Genomic DNA, 13,283 nt, shown 5'->3' with positions numbered 1-13,283 from the left:
TAATGTGCATGGTTTCTTTATCCAGGTCCTATGATTCTTTACTTCAAGCTCCATTTCTTAAGTTGAAAAAAAAACAACCTCACTAGCTTTGTAGCTTTGAATTACAGGTTGCAGAAATTGTTACTAGGATAATGTTGGGGTAGACCGTAAGAAATTATGCTCTAAAGTTTAATTGTGAGGCTGTCGAGTGGTTTGTTGATGCCCATATCTTGCCACAAGAGAGTTTTGAACTGTCCAACACTAGAAAAGTTGAAAAGGGGAATTCAAGTGGGGGATTGGCTAATTCACAGATGTAGGGAAAGAGTGGACAACAATTGGCCTTCCCACGCCATTGATGGACTTGGGTATGGATTGATGGACTTGGGTTCACATTTATACTGACAAATTGAGTGACTTGGCCTTCCCACGCCATTGCATTGACTTGAATGACTCCACATGAGACCAATTCTTGAGTTCTTTATTTACAAAATTCAAAGCTATAGTAGGTAGTCTTCTTTCATACACCAACAATATTAAAAAGATAGCCTCACCACGTCTGTATTCAAAAAGAGGGTTCCCATGCTCGAATTCAGGATTTGGGAATTGAAAAGACAATATTGTGGTTGAGAGTATAAACCTTGATTCAGAATTGTTTTAAACTGCTGAAATTTCCTTTTTAAGGTTGTGGTGAATTTAGAAGCAATTACCAGTCCTCTGAGAAGAATATGGCAGGAGATGATAGTGGCAATGATTGTTCTCTAGAGCAAACTCCTAGTTGGGCAGTAGCAGTTGTTTGTTTGGCATTTGTGGCCATCTCTTTACTTCCTGAACATGGTATTCATTATGCTAGCAATGTAAGGTTTTGCTTAGATTTCAACTATGCACTTTTTGGTTTAGTTGAATTGATCTTACTTCGGTTCACTTCTGCATTTAGTTTGTTTTGACTGGTAGAAATGTGATAAATTTTGGCTTCTGAATTCACCAACAAAACACACTTTTAAAACCCAATATGAATGGCTCATATTCCATATGTCATCAGTGATTAGAAGTAGACTTATTGCTTTGGTTATTACAGGAAAAGGATGCTGATAGAGGAAGACATGATAAGCAAATCTGCAGGATTACAAGTTTTGAATTCTGCTTTTATCTGTACTAATAAAGCCCTTTTCTGTCATTATATTTACAGTGGCTCTCCAGAAAAAATAAAAAGGCTCTATATGAAGTGCTTGAAAAATTGAAAGTAGGTAATGGATACTCGAAACCACTCATATCCACCATGTTGCTTCTTTTAGTCTATCCCCCTAATACTCTGAAACTAATTTGAACAACAAATTTATGTTGTTTTAGATAGAACCTCCTAAAATGGTTACAGGGGTTGAACTTGACAATGTCTGTTTTATGTATTTAACTGATCTGCTTAGATTGCATTGGTAGTTTGTTTTGGATTTTCTAAATTGAATTTCAGCCTTTACATGCCATTGATGGACTTGGGTATGGATTGATGGACTTGGGTTCATGTTTATACTGACAAATTGATTCACTTGGCCTTCCCATGCCATTGGATTCACTTGAATGACTCCACAAGAGACCAATTCTTGAGTTCTTTATTTACAAAATTCAAAGCTACAGTAGGTAGTCTTCTTTCATACACCAACAATATTAAAAGGATAGCCTCACCACGTCTGTATTCAGAGAGAGGGTATTTGTGCTCGAATTCAAGATTTGGGAATTGAAAAGATGATATTGTGGTTGGGAGTATCAACCCTGATTCAGAATTGTTTTAAACTGCTAAAATTTCCTTTTTAAGGTTGTGGTGAATTTAGAAGCAATTACCAGTCCTCTGAGAAGAATATGGCAGGAGCAGACAGTGGCAATGATCGTTCTCTAGAGAAAACTCCTACTTGGGAAGTAGCAGTTGTTTTTTTGGCATTTGTGGCCATCTCTTTACTTCTTGAACATGGTATTCATTATGCTAGCAATGTAAGGTTTTGCTTAGATTTCAACTATGCACTTTTTGGTTTAGTTGAATTGATCTTACTTTGGTTCACTTCTGCATTCAGTTTGTTTTGACTGGTAGAAATGTGATAAATTTTGGCTTCTGAAATCACCAATAAAACACACTTTTAAAACCCAATATGAATGGCTCATATTCCATATGTCATCAGTGATTAGAAGTAGAATTATTGCTTTGGTTATTACAGGAAAAGGATGCTGATAGAGGAAGACATGATAAACAAATCTGTAGGATTACAAGTTTTGAATTCTGCTTGTATCTGTACTAATAAAGCCCTTTTCTGTCATTATATTTACAGTGGCTCTCTAGAAGAAATAAAAAGGCTCTATATGAAGCGCTTGAAAAATTGAAAGCAGGTAATGGATACTCGAAACCACTCATATCCACCATGTTGCTTCATGTAGTCTATCCCCCAAATACTCTGAAACTAATTTGAACAACAAATTTATGCTATTTTAGATAGAACCTCCTTCTAAAATGGTTACATGGGTTGAACTTGACAATATCTATTTTATGTATTTAACTGATCTGCTTAGATTGCATTGGTAGCTTGTTTTCGATTTTCTAAATTGAATTTCAGCCTTTAATTTCAGGCAACTACATTGATTTCTTTTAGCATCTGCTCGCTAGAATTTCTGAATATGTCCGCTAAGCAAATATTTTTGAAAATCGTCTTTTTGGGTTGCAGAGTTGATGCTTCTGGGTTTCATATTGCTTCTACTGACAATTGGACAAAATCCCAATTCCATGATTTGTATACCCAAAAAAATAGCTTATATTATGCTTCCATGTAAGAAGGAAATTGATTCTAGCGATATAAAGGTGGAAGGGGATAATGACCAAGAAAAGGAGTGCATGCAAAAAAGTCTATGGGAATCAATGTCTATTGAACAGGAGGTCCCATGGAGATGCATCTTAGCTGCTTCTGAGGGTAGCCAACATTGTATCTCTGCACATGTAAAGGCCAAACCCTTCTCTTAGTCTTAATGCACATGGTTTCTTTATCCAGGTCCTATGATTCTTTGATTGATTATCCTGCCGAGATCGAGTTGATTTAGACCATCTTGAAATTAGCTTCCCATACAAATTTCAAATATTTATTTTATGTTGGATTTTACTTGATAACTCTGCTGCTTTGTATTCAGGGTAAGTATCCTCTGGTTTCCCAAAGTGGCATGCTTCAACTCTACATCCTCATCTTTATGCTGGCATTTCTCCATGTGTTACATAGTATCTTAACTGTGGCATTGGCAAGAGCAAAGGTAGGTGGAAGGGGAGATCAATTATTTTGTCCAATAATGTTCAGTGAAATTCTGCCTTGGGTTTTACTGTTTTGACCTCTGCATGCATTTATATCCTTTGTTAATACTGAGATCTACAAGTCCTCTTGATGCCTAGATGAGGCGTTGGAAAGAGTGGGAAAGGGAATCACAAACTCTGGATTATGAGTTTTCAAATGGTGAGTTGATGTTCTTTTATTTCTTTTCCCTTAACTGGGTTGCTATGGAATCTTATTTACTCCATTCTCTGGAGACTCCTTAAGTTGAAAAGCAATAACTGGTTGGCAACCTGCCAATTCTAATTGGGATATACTGTGTTAGTTATCGGCCGATTGGTAAATGGATCTTAGTTCAAGTAGTTTGGTAAACAATTTGTTTCCCAACTATGTGGGTTCAAGTCTCCAGAGACATGTTGTAAGTTGTAACTGGCCTTTTTATAGTATTTATGAAATAGTTGTAACTGGTTTAATAGTGATAGCTGATCTTTCAAGTTACTGATTCTCCAAAAAAATCTTGTTTCAGTTAAAAAGATATATTATAAGCCGATTGAGTAATGTTTTTAAATATAGAAGATTAAAAGGACAAAGAATGAATCTTTTGGGTTGGGTAACTTTTTGAGCGTGTTAAGAAAATTGTATATTGAGGCAATTGCTTGCTTTATTGGCCCAAGTAGATCCTGCAAGATTCACATTAACCCAAGAAACCTCATTTGTAAAGCGTCATATGCCTTTATCGAGCCGAATACTGATTCTTAAATGGATGGTAAGTATTTCATACTTGCAAATGATCTATGGATATATCTGAGTTTGACCTTTACATGTTAACTGGGAAATATCAAATTCTTCTTTAACATTAATTTTCCATGGATTTGCAGGTATGCTTCTTGACAATTATTTTGGTCAGTAGAAAAATTTGATTACATGACCTTGCGCCATGGCTTCATTGTTGTAAGTTTTGATAATTTTAAATCATATTTTCCATTTCATCTTTGTTATATCAGCACCCATATCATTTGTGTAAGGAATCTGATTAGTGTTGTAATTTTATTTATTTATTGGAACTGTATAGGCTCACTTTACCCCAAATAGCAAGTTTGATTTTCATAAATATATCAAGAGGTCATTGGATGATGACTTCAAGAGGGTGGTTGGAATCAAGTTAGTACAGATTTCCCTGCTCACAAAAGCTTTGGTCTTCAGAAATAATATTAGGTTTCCTTCTTGGGCCTTGCTATGTCAACTTCTTGGAATGTTTTGAAAATCCCCTTGAATTTTACCTAAATAGAGGCCTTTTGATGCATTATCTGCAGTCCTTCCTTGTGGGCTTTTGCTGTAATTTTTTTGCTTCTTAATGTGTATGGTAAGTCTTCAAGACTCATCTCTCTCGCCAAAGACATAATTTTGCATATTCATAAAGCAGTTTTCGCTTTTGTTCAATTAATATTTTCTTTTGGATTGGATGTGTTTCTCTGAGCATGATGGTATGCGTACTTTTGGCTCTCTTTTGTTCCCTTAGCTGTAAGTAAGCAAAAGTCTTAGACTAATAGGATTGTCTTATTGATGATGTGAGTTAATGACCTAGACAGTTTCTTGATTGAATTCTTCGGGCTTATTGCCATTCGATCTTGAAAATGCGTAGACGGTTTTGTTGGTCGGCACAAAGCTACAAGTTATAATAACAAAGATGGCCTTAGAAATTCAAGAGAGGCATGTCGTAGTTCAAGGAATTCCCATAGTGCAGCCAACCGATGAACTTTTTTGGTTCAGTCATCCTAAACTTGTTCTTTTCTTGTTCCATTTCACTCTGTTCCAGGTATCAAAATGCTTTTAACACCAATGCCTCATTGACAAATTCTATTTCTGAATCCTATTTACTGAATATTCATGGAAATGACAATGCTTTGATGGTTAGCAAACTTACCTTATGTTCTGCAGAATGCTTTCCAGCTTGCTTTCTTCTTGTGGATATGGGTAAGCACTATGTTCATTTAGTAAAGAATGAACTTTTGTATGTAGAATCATTGGATTTACTGTTATAACAATAGTAACATATTGTAGTGCTAGGTGTTTTAAATCAATTTTAGTTTACACAGCTAAAAAGTTTCAATTCTGATCCCTCTGTGCACCTTATTTAAATTTGACTTCATTCTTGCAGTATGAATTTGGCCTGAGATCTTGTTTTCATGAGAGGTTTAATTTCATCATAGTAAGAATTATCACAGGGTAAGTATGCAACATATAGACTAGTGTGCTAATTTATATTTAATTGGTTACATGTAAAGGACATTCTAACTTCCAAGCAAACTTCATCATTTTAACTGTTTGTTTTTTATTTATTTAATATCATTATCTCTTCTTTGACTTATCACTAGTTGATTGTTTTGCAGCTTTAATATGTGTATGGAGAATATTGAGAGTGACCTTATTATGCATCTGATAAGGATTACCTTGGGTTTCTTGTGTTTGTGTCTAGGTTTGCTGTGCAGTTTCTATGTAGTTACATCACACTTCCACTTTATGCCCTTGTGACAGAAGTCAGTCTACTCCATGTTCATTGAAAATACAATCAGTTTAGGTGTTTGACAGGATCAATTGAACTTGAGAAAATGTTGGCTTTCCAAGTATTCACTTAGTGTATTCACCTGGTTTATTTTGTACAGAAATAGATTAATCAAACCCTACATTGTGATATTAAATATCTTACTTGTACTGATAAAATTAGAGATAAGGTGTCACTTGATAATGCATTAACACAATTGTTTAATGAGACCACTTTTGATTTTTTTTTGGTTGATTTTGCCAAAAATCTGAGTAAAAATTGTTAAAACCATAGTTTTTGATTAGAAATAGGGGAAAATTTAGTTTTAAGTTGTTGAATTTGCACAATCCAAATGTTGAAGGGATTTTTTAGGACATTGAATCCATTTTTGTACTCAAAAATACAATTTAAACAATGAAACATTGTGATCTCACAAAAAATCGTGTCATCAGATTTCGGTGAAACAGTTAAAATATCACCTCATTAAAAAATAGTTTAACTCATAGTAGACAAATTTATCAGGATATAGAAAACAGTGGAGTTTAATTTTTTTTTTTGTACAACAATTATCTCTCTATTGAGAGCTTCAGGTAAAGCCTTAGAGGCTTTTTGAATGAAAAGTATGACCACTCTAAAATATGCTTCCTTCTGTTTGTTAAATTAATTTTTTTTTGTAGTCTGGAGCCTTCCAGAAAAGCAGAGAAATAGAAATGATGATTTTTCTTTAAATCATTTTAATTTTATTTCTTGATATAACCCTGTTTGTTGATACATAGAGAACATCCATTTTACCCTGTTTGTTGATAGATAGAGAACATCCATTTTTGGGGAAAATTTTGTTTTTCCAGTATGTACAAATGTTTTAGTGAACTTTTGGATTGTTCAAAAACAATCAATATCATGTATAAAGGAATGTGCTCTTAAAATATGATGGGATATTTTCATGCAGATGGGATCTCACATGAAGAAGGCAATATTTGAAGAACAGACAGCGAATGCTTTGAACAGATGACAACAAAATGCTAAGAAAAAAACAAAACGAGATAGAAAGTCAAAGCATTCTTCCCTTGGTTTCACAAGCAGATCAACTGTGTTTTCAGGATTTCAAAGTGTAGAAACAACTCCAATCCATGGATCTTCTCCATTGCATTTGCTTCAAAGATACAAAACAACAGGAGACATGGAAATTGCAGATGCCTCTGAGAGATATGACCACTTAGTATCCAACGCATTAGATTCGGAAATTGATGCATCTTCTTCTTATCCTCCCCAGCATAATCAACCTATTTTGGTTACCGAGGCCCCTGAGGATATAGAGACTACAGAATATCCCAATTCAAAAGTTGCACACACAAATGATGACAAATTTCCCTTTCCCAAAATATAAATGTTCCATCCACATCATACAAAAGCCTAGTTCAAAACCAATTATATCTAAATTTGACTTATCTTCCATGGTAAAGTTTACCTTCATTTAAGCAGCAGAGAGAAGTGGACCCATAACAAACAAGGAACCAAAAAGGCATCTGCAAATTCTACCTACATTTTGTTTCATTGAAATAATAGCTTTCACTAAAATCAACTGTTCAAATATTTTTAGAGGAGCCACTTGCTTCTTCTCCTCTCCATTCTATCAAATTCAGCTAGCACCAGTGCCATGATGGAAAGCCTTGCCATCGCAGTATATGGGAAAGTATTGGGAAAGACAACAAATCAGACCCTGCCACTGATGAAGCAGAATGACATATTCCTTAGACTTGCTCTTACCATCACGGGATCGGAAAAGTCTCTAGAATCTGGTGATGGCGGTCGATAGCTGAATATACCAGGACTCAGGAATTATATAGGTTGTGAAAACTAAATCCAGTTTGGATGTTTTTAACAATTAATTTGCATTCTCAGTTTTTCTTGATAAGATTTGAACATTATCAAATACTTTGTTGGGAATCAAATTTATAAATTAATTAATTTATATTTTATAAATTAAATTAATAATTAATTATTTATCAAAAAAATACTAGTAGTTTAAGAATATGTATTTTTTAAAGAGGTTATATATTTCCATCTAAAATAAAAAACATTTATATTCTTATATTTTTATAAACTTTTGTAACCAAATCTTACACAAAGGAATATATTTATTTCACAAACCAAAAATTCTATACATATCATAACCATAATTTTAAAATTAAATTATAATTATTATAATTACAAAACATTATAATAATATCTAAATCAATATATTTATAAAAGTTAGTAAAAGTTAGGAATTTGATTACTAACTTAACCATAATTTTAAAATGAAATTATGATTATTATAATTACAAAACATTATAATAATATCTAAATCGAAATATATATATATATATATCAAATGAATGCATTATTTTTTTTAAATTAATTTATTTTTTCCAAAAAAAAAACTTTCGTAAATTTATTCATGGGAATGTATTATGTTAAAAACATTAGTTAGGCTGAACATTTAATGTCTCACAACAAATCAGAAAAATGGCTAAGAGACCAACAAGTGAGTAGAATATGCAAACCTGCGAAGAAACCCCAAAGGGCGCACCAACAAAAAAAAAAAAATGCCAGAAACCCCAACAACAAAAACTAACAGGATTTCAAACAAAAAATTGGCAAAAATTGGGCACAGGTCGCTTGGATAACTCCCAAAAAACCCCACATATTCATGGCATGCCAATCAGCGTTGAAGACCAAAATATGATGATAGCCTTTAAATTTTCAACTCTAAATTTCAAGAGGTGTAACCTTTTACATAACGATCAAGCAATGAAATACATGGGGCTTTTACATAACCAAATGAAATCATTAAGATTAGGCAATGAAATACATGGGGTTCGGCAGCTTGAAGGTCCTGATCTCCTTTATACTAGTGGTAATGCTTCTGAGGACAAGGGTAGTCCTTTGACAATAGCTCATATACAAAGGTTTCGAAGCTTCTATATCTTAAATGGAGAAACAAGATAGCTTCTATATCTTAAATGTCTAAACAAGATTTGTTAGACCTGTGGATTTTAATATATGAAACCATTTATACTTATGTTACCTGACTAATTGGCTCTTTTATGCAGCAATGTTCTTGGATCATATGCCCATTTCATATGGAATGCCTACTAAGTGGTTCCAGTTAATGGGGCATTGATTTGAGTTTTTAATATATTTTTATTCTTTATCAAAGTATTTTTTTGCTCTATTTGCTTTCTTCAATTTATGCCTTACGGCGTTTCCTTTGCAACATCGGGTGCAAATGCTAGTTATCTTTCTGTGGAGTTTGAAGGCCTCGCAACCCAATGCCACCGTAATTTGATAAATTTGATGTTGGAATTCACTGTGATTTTTGTAAACGAACATATTATTGTTAGATATGTTTAGTTTTAGTATTGCTCTAAGGTAAGCTTAGTTTTAGTATTATTTTAAGGTAAGTTTAAAAGGTAAACATGTTAAATTAATTTTATTTGATTATAAAGTTATTTTGATAGGGTAATTAAACGCACTTTAATACCTTATTTGTTTCGTGATTCTGATCCAATATAGTTTCTTTAATATTCTAATAACTTGATTATAAGATATTTTTGATTTAAAATAATAAATTTATTAGAAATTTATAGAAATAAAAAATTCGTTTAAATTTTTTAAAATAAATAAATTATACTATTTTGTAAATATATATAAATAATTATTAATAAAAAATTATATTTTATTTAATGACTTGTTTTTAAGTGTGATTTTTTGAAAAGTTTTTGATTTATTTTTCTATTTATTTTTTCTAGAATTTTGTAGAGATTCATTGGGATCACAAATTTCATGGGTGAACTTTGCACAATGGAAATGCCAAAAAAGTGTTTCAAGGCATTGAATCTATATATGCAATAAAAAAACCACTTTAAACAACACAAATTGAGATTTTACTAGCAATATTTCAACGAAGACAAAAATTCATCAGAAATTCCAAAAAATTACACTTAAAAACAACTCCTTATTTAAAAAATAAATAAATTTATATTTAAAAACCCCACTCTACAGGGATGAGGGCTACGTACCTTGCCAGCCATGACAGAGTGTATTGAGATTGTTAAGATCATTACAGACCACTCTAATGGAGATTTTTCAGATTCAATGGTTTCTATATATGCGTAACTCATAGGATGGAGAGACTAGAGTCAACTAGAGTATCAAATTGTTTTATTTTCTTCGATATTATTTTATTTTAATTAATTTTACTCTATAAATTTTAGTTGATTTTACTTTATATATTTTAGTTGCTTTTACTTTATAGGCTCGGGCACATTGTATTGAGATAGTTAAGATCATTAGAATAGAGATTTTTCAGATTCATAGATTTCTATACACTACACAAATTTATATGACGTTAAAAATTGATGCAATGTATTAAATGTGTAGATCGTGGAATGCGGAGATTGGAGTAAATTGTTGGATATTTATTTTATTTTATGTTAAATTTATTTAGAATTAATTATTTTTTTTTGAAAATTTAAATAAATATTTATATTAAAAATTAATAAAAATTACAAAATAAAAATAGTTAAGTAGTATTTAGTTTAGTTAGATGTTTTTGAATTTAAGTTTTTGTGATCCATAAATATAAATGTAAAAATTTTTTTTGGTATTAATTATATAAGAGTTTTTTGTCAACGTGTGTGGTTTACAAGATGCACGGATATTTATGTGATTAATATAGAAATATTTTGTTACATTTAGTTGGATGTTAGTGTGAAGTTTATAATTTGTGAAGTAGTTTTTTTGTTTTCTTTAGGTGGATAAGATTTGAAACTACTTCTTATTGGTTAAGAGTTCAGTTTCTTTGAACACTGGGAAAGAAGGTTAGTGATGGAAGATTTAGAACCTAAAGATATTGAGCAAGTGAAAGTCTATTGCTTTATAAGATACTAACAGGCTATTTGAAAATAACATAAATTTTCTTCAAAAGTTATGACCAGTTAACTTATATTTAAGAATAACATTCCATTGATCAATCTGCTGGGAAAAACACTAAGGGGGCGGGAGAATGAGGGTGGGTGTGAATTCGTATTTTAATTTACTTCAAACTTTTCATTTCTTATTTTGCATTATGTACGCTGCTGTTATTTATGCAACTCGTTTATGTACACAACTCTTGTGAAGTAAAACTGCATACATTTAACTAACTAGCGTTTCATATGTTCCATTAACTATTCATCTTTAACCAGTGCATAATTATGTGATTTTTTATTTATTAAGCAGAAACTATGAGCAGTAAAGATCATATAACACAACACATAAGCAAAACACATAGAACACTAGGATTTTTAGGTGGAAACTCAATGTGGGAGAAAACCACCATTATCGTTGTCTCTATCTTCTTTCTTATTTTAAAGAAATCTTTTACAAATTTTTACTGATGATGACTCTTACTAGTACAAAGGCACCCACCTACAGAAGGCTACAACCTTCTCTCGTTCTCCAGCACCCACTGCATGGGAGGTCCACTGCCCTAATGTCGTTTACCGGATCCTACCGCAAGGGAGATCCCATCCCATGCAAAAAATTCTCTAGCTACTACTAGAAGGAAGCTTTGACTCCCTCACTAAAGGATTTAACCCTCAACACCTCTTGTGGACCATGTTTCATAATATCTCATACTAGATCCACCTGACTCAAAGCATCAATACTTGTAGGCCACATTTCATCATATTTTCATATTAGACCCATTTCCATCATTTAAGCCCAATATCATATAACAATTATGAAACCAATCAACGTATCAAATCACTCACTAACTGAACCAAATGAATTATCAAATCAATCACTGAATAACAATCAACCAATGCAACTAGATCAAACCAATTCATATCGGATCATATTACTGCACAACCACTCATAGATAAATCAAACCATATACTGTTCATCACATAAATCAGATCATGTCACTATAAACCCTGATCAATCATATGTCAGAAGTTATACGCTATTTTTCTGAATCATACCCGCGTATGTACACAACCTTTTCTTAATCGGACCCGCTAATACTTTTTCATAGTTTTTCTTTACCATCCATCTATGTCTGGATTGATATTCATTTGTTCATATCACTTGTACCATCTTCGTTTACATCTCTATCAAGTAGGTTTCTATCAAGTATAACACATTAGCCATAATGCTAAAAATCTCCCCCTTTGGACTTGATGGTAACCACTTTGGTGTTTGGTCACCACCACTTGTAAATACATGTAGACACATCTGTAAACATACCAAGATTCTCTCCCAAGACAACTTCCCAAGCCTCTCTCCAAACACCAAGCTTATCTCCCCTCTTGACATCAAGGGAAAAGAGCTGACCAATGTTGAATGAATAATTCTCTTCCCCTGTATAGTGAGGATTACTGTAGGGTTGATCTGCTGAAGTTGAAGATTGTATACTGACCATGCTCCACCTGAGCATATGTTGAAACCTCGAAGATATACAAGACTTTATGACTCAATAGATATGACCTTTTCTTATCACCAAGGACCCATGCTTACATCAATCACCAAACACAACGGGATTACATATTTGACTCATTATTACATAAAATGCCCAAAATAATGGGGTTACATACTTCAATGACTTTACCCCAATCACCCATACCTAACTGAATTTTACAATGATTTAAAACATTGTTCTTTACATGATCTTTACATCAAAATACAAACAACATATGACCAATGCTTTCAAGCATCAACAAGAAAATTTAGTATTATAAGACATAGAACTGAGCAACAACATCAACAAGCAATATATGTAGAATATATCAATGTTAGAAAGTAATGAACGAACCATGAAAACATCTTCAGTCTCTATGAGTCTATTATGCCCTTACATTTTTGCTCTCAGTTCCTATGCAAGACCCTTATTACTTACACGGTAATCTCGCCTGGCCTATTTCATGGCAGTTGTTCAGTCATAAATTCACGAAAATGAGATATAAGCTAGTTAGTTTTGTACTTCAACGGGCACTCGATTTCTCCACCAAGAAGTAAAAATGGGAAACAAACACCTAATAAACACAACCTCATATATGTTAATTGGAAGATGTTCCCGGTCACTTATTCCATATTTGTTGTCGGGAAAATATAAATTTTAAGTTGCAATAACGAAAGAAGAAATCAATGGTTCTACATATGAAAAAATTCCATGAGAATATATGTACATGTCATGTATAAATAAATCATAGTTTGAGGAAGCGAATGGGAAAGAGAGGCCATCCATATAAAAAATCAAACCGTGCTTGAGAAAGTTTGGAAAATTCAATAATTCAATCCTCAGAGATTTAAAGCAGGCTTATCTATATGCAATTCAATAACTCAATCCTTAAAGATTTAAGGAAAGCTCATCTATATGCCATGATCCATCGTTTGAAATATTTTCAAGTGAACTTTTTTGGGGTTGATTGTACACATTTTACTCCACA

At 32.7% G+C, this 13,283-nt stretch overlaps 1 pseudogene; it reads left to right on the top strand.

The window, feature by feature from the left end:
• Positions 1-704: 704 nt before the first annotated feature.
• LOC149167253 (MLO-like protein 9) lies at positions 705-7,198 on the top strand (annotated as a pseudogene).
• Positions 7,199-13,283: the final 6,085 nt, after the last annotated feature.

This window comes from Pinus tabuliformis, chromosome 5_1, assembly GCF_031772625.1.
Source record: "Pinus tabuliformis cultivar Carrire ecotype Pingquan chromosome 5_1, CPIR1, whole genome shotgun sequence".
In the NCBI taxonomy this organism is placed as follows: domain Eukaryota; kingdom Viridiplantae; phylum Streptophyta; class Pinopsida; order Pinales; family Pinaceae; genus Pinus; species Pinus tabuliformis.
The sequence above is the reverse complement of the archived record's forward strand: the minus strand, read 5'-3'. Positions and strand labels throughout refer to the sequence as shown.